Source organism: Elephantulus edwardii, unplaced genomic scaffold, assembly GCF_000299155.1.
Source record: "Elephantulus edwardii isolate Elephantulus edwardi_28Jun2011 unplaced genomic scaffold, EleEdw1.0 scaffold00060, whole genome shotgun sequence".
Classification (NCBI taxonomy): domain Eukaryota; kingdom Metazoa; phylum Chordata; class Mammalia; order Macroscelidea; family Macroscelididae; genus Elephantulus; species Elephantulus edwardii.
Window position 1 is genome coordinate 13,765,550 of NW_006399810.1, and position 4,815 is coordinate 13,770,364.

The 4,815-nt window shown below is 40.3% G+C and overlaps 1 pseudogene; it reads left to right on the forward strand.

The window, feature by feature from the left end:
- The first annotated feature begins 3,211 nt into the window (after positions 1 to 3,211).
- LOC102866321 lies at positions 3,212 to 3,686 on the forward strand (annotated as a pseudogene).
- Positions 3,687 to 4,815: the final 1,129 nt, after the last annotated feature.

Sequence of the window (4,815 nt, forward strand, 5' to 3'; positions counted from 1 at the left end):
TTGCCTAGCAAATATACAGTACTCACTACATGCAAGGTATTTTGTAACAGCTTAAGTCTTTGAGGAATTCTATCCAATCTGCTACTCTTTTTCTCTTCAGTGGTGCATTTAAACCATTCAAGTTCAGTGTGACTATTGAGAGGCTAGATTTTATTGCTGTCATTGTGTTGAGTTCTTTTTGGTGTTGTTGCTAGTTGCTTTGGACCATGCAGCTTTCTGTGGTATGTCTGTAAAAAGGACATCTCTGAGTCTTTCCTGCAACGCTGGTCTTGTTTTTACAAAGTCTCTTAGGTTCTGCTTTTCTGGGAATATCTTAATCTCTCTTTCATATTTGATGGATAACTTTGCTGGGTACAGTATTCTTGGTTGACAGTTGCAATGTTATTCAAAATGGGTGACCCTGGAGGACATTATGCTGAGTGAAGTATCTCAGTCACAAAAGGACAAATACTACATGGTGCCACTGTTGTAAAACAGGACTGACCTTGGGGTTGGGGAAAGACCGAGAAAGATGGGTTCAATAATGTATACTGCATTGAAACAGATGAGGGAGAAAACTGTTTAAAAGGGATATGTGATTAGGTATTTTTGTCATGACAGGAGTCCAAAGCGAAGGCATTATAGTAGAGTGGACCTGGGGGAGGGATTGTAAAACAATGAAAGAATTTTTCTTTTACTTTCCCAAGAGGGTAGTGTACTAGGGAGGAGGGGTTGGGAGGGGAGAAAAGTGCAACAATGAATGAATGGAAATCCAAAGTCTGTAAATTTTTACTGTAATTAATAATAAATTTTTAAAAAACAACAAAAAAGAATTCTAAGAAATAGTTACTGCTATTATCTTTACTGTGAAAATAAGGAAACAGAGGCATAGAATAAGTATTACTTTTTTTAAAAAAGTTAAACCTTTTATGTCCTTAGTGTAGAAAACACACAGCTATTAGACTTTACAGATCTCTGAATATGTATTACAGTTGAATTACTCATTCAAACAAACTCAATTTCTTTGCTGTCAGAATTGACTCAGCTGACTCTCCAGTGGGTTTTCAGAGACTAAATTTCATGGAAGGAGATTGTCCATCTTCTGCCTTTTTTTCTTACCTACTAGGCCACTGGAGCTATTGTTTTAAAAAGATATATTAAATTGCTTTTGTTTTAATACATCTGCAAAAGTTGCCTTAATATGCATGCTAAGTTGGACAATGAAAAGAGAAGACTGAAGAATTGATGGCTTTGAATGGTGGTATTGGAAAAGATATTGAATATAACAAAGACTGCCAAAAGAACAAACAAATTTGTTTTGGATTAAATGCAACTGGAATGCTCCTTTGTCTCACATGCTTTTCCATATTACCAGGGAGCCAGAGAAAAACCGATTAGTGGAGGCAGTCCCCGTACTTGAAGAAGTAGAGAGCCAAAGAAAAAATGTTTCTCAAGATAGATTGATACGGGCTGCAACAGTAAACTTAAGAACGGCAACAGTTGGGAGAATGGCATAGGATTGGACAGTATTTTACTCTGTTGTAAATAGGATTGCTATGAGTGAAAACAAATTCTAAGGTACTTATCAACAACTGTTGTTGTTGATTGCCTTCAAGTCGAGCACAACTCATAGCGACCCTATGAACAAAAGGCCTGAAGTCCCTCTACAATTACAGACATTTATCAAAATTCACAGAGTCTCCAGAGGCATGTCAGGTTTGTTTAGAAAGTGGATGCCACTTCTGCTTCCAAACCTGTCATAGAAGGTTATTGGTTCAGTTATGTGCGACACATAGTGACCCTATGTACAGCTGTTCTGAAACGTTCCCTGTCCTGAGCCAGTCTCACTAATTCTGACACAACAGCCCCCTATTGCCCCAGGCACTGTATCCATCCATCTCATCCAAGGTCTTCTTCTCCTATGCTGTCTGTCCACCCTTCCGAGTATGATGTCCAATGTCCTTCTCCAAGGATGGATCTCTCCTGGCCACATGCCCAAAGTAAGTGAGGCAGAGCCTCAAAATCCTAGCTAAAAGTATTATATTTTAGGGCATTATTTTTATCGTAGGAGTATGCAATGAGCGTTGTAGAGTGGATTATATTTGGGGCTAGGGGGTGGGGTTTGGGGAGGTGCGGGGGGGATTGTGTACCAATGAGGGAGTTTTTCTTTTGCTTTTCAAGGAGAGGAGCAAATGGGGGGTAGGGGGGAGGGGTTTGTGAGGGGAGAAGGGTGCAACAATGAATGAATGGAATTCCAAAATCTCTGTAGATGTTCATTGAAATGAAAAATAAACAACCTAAATTAAAAAAAAAAATCCTAGCTTCCAAGGAGAGACTTGGTTATACCCACTCCAAGACAGACCTATTTATTTTATTGGCAGTCCATGGTATGTTCAAGACTCTTCTCCAGCACCACAATTTGAAGGCATCTATTCTTCTTCTGTCATCCTCAGTCATTGTCCAACTCTCTGAAGCATAACAACTAATTGAGAAGACAATGGTCTGGATTAGGTGCATCTTTGTATCTAAACTGCTATTGTTGCTCCTCAGCACTCTAGAGAGGTCCCTGACAGCAGATTATTCCAATGCAAGTCATCTTTTGATTTCCTGACTGCTGGAGTTAAGAGTGCTAATTGTGGATCTGAGCAAGCTGTAATTGCTAACAACTTCAATCTCTTCTCCATCTAGTGTGGTGCTGCCAAATGGTGAAAATCTTTGTCTTCTTGATGTTAAGCTTCAACCCATATTGAAGACTACAGCCCTTCACCTTTTGCAACAAGTGCTTCAGGTCTTCTTAGTTTCAGCAAGCATGGACAAGTTGTGGACATGGCACTAGGGATATTATTGCCAATGTCAGATGGATCTTCACAGAGAGTAGAGAGTACCAGAAGAATGTCTATCTGTGTTTCGTTGACTATGCAAAGGCATATGACTGTGTGGATCACAATAAATTGTGACTAACCTTTAAGAAAATGGGAATCTCAGAACACTTGATCGTGCTTATAATGAAAACTATGCTTGGACCAAGAAGCAGTCCTCAGAATAGAGCAAGGAAACACTGCATGGTTCAAAATCAGGAAAGAAGTGCTTCAGGGATGCATCCTGTCCCCATACCTTTTCAATCTGTATTCAGAACAGATTGTTTGGGAGGTAGGGCTTTATGAGGAGGAGTGTGGCATCAAGATTGGAGGACACTTTTCGCCATTTTCCCAGTGTCGCTGAAGCTGCAGCCATGAAGGTCGAGCTGTGCAGTTTCAGCGGGTACAAGATCTACCCCGGGCACGGGAGGCGCTACGCCAGGATCGACGGAAAGGTGTTCCAGTTTCTTAATGCAAAATGCGAGTCGGCTTTCCTTTCCAAAAGGAATCCACGGCAGATCAATTGGACTGTCCTTTACAGAAGGATGCACAAAAAGGGCCAGTCGGAAGAAATTCAAAAGAAAAGAACCCGCCAGAGCAGTCAAATTCCAAAGGGCCATCACTGGTGCATCTCTTGCTGATGTAATGGCCAAGAGGAATAAAAAACCTGAAGTTAGAAAGGCTCAACGAGAACAGGCTATCAGGGCTGCCAAGGAAGTAAAAAAGGCTAAACAAGCATCTAAAAAGACTGCAATGGCTACTACTAAGGCTCCCACAAAAGCAGCGCCTAAACAAAAAATTGCGAAGCCTGTGAAAGTTTCTGCTCCCCGAGTTGGTGGAAAACGCTAAGGAGGCTCATAAGGCTTAAATAAAGATGGAGTTGTAACTCTAAAAAAAAAAAAAAAAAGATTGGAGGACAACTCATTAACAATCTACAATATGCAGATGACACAGCCTTGCTTGCCAAAACTAAAGAAGACAAAAAGAGGTTTGCAAAAGAAAGAAAGAAAAAAACAACAAACCACACAAAACTCCAATGAGTTGAGACTCATATGACAGCAGCAATAGGCTATGAAAACTATTTGTGTTAAACAAGTCACATAAAGCACTGGGTATAAACTGAAGATTACAGCAAGAGAGTTACTTTAGAAAATACTTAGGTTGAGTAATCATCTGTAGACAGATAGGAAATCACACATAATCTTTGAAAACAATTTCAGTCTTTAGCACACATGTAAAGTCACTACAAATCTGAATGATAACATGTTTCCTTTTTTAAAAAAATTTTTAATGAACACTTACAGAGAATCTGGATTTCCATTCATTCATTGCTGCACTTACTTCTCTCCCCGCCCAGCCCTCTCCCACCGTCGCCCAGTTCACTCCACTCTTTCAAAAGTAAAAGAAAGACTCCCTCCCTGGTACACAATCCCCCCGCACCCCTCCCATCGCCCCAAGTATATTCCACTAGGCAACCTTAATTGTGGACTCTTGTGATAACCATAATACCCTATCATCGCTTTGAAATTATTCAGTCCCTCATTTGTTTCAGTGCAGTATACACAATTTATCCAGTTTTTCTCAGTCTTACCCCCACCCTGATATAAATCCCATATTACGGCAGTGGCACCATGCAATATTTGTCCTTTTGCGACTGAGATATTTTACTCAGCATAATGTCCTCCAGGCTCACCCATTTTGAATAATATTACATGAGTTCCTTGTTTTTCAATGCAACATAGTATTCCATTGTGTGAATATACCACAGCTTCTCTACCCATTCGTTTGTTGATGGGCACATGGGTTGTTTCCAACTCCTTGCCATTGTAAACAGAACTGCAACAAACATGGGTGTGCATATATCTGCTTGGATGTCAGTTATTGTCTCTTTGGGATATATTCCCAGTAGTGGAATTGCTGGGTCAAATGGTATCTCTATTTGCAACTTTTTGAGAAAGCGCCATACCGCCTTCCACAG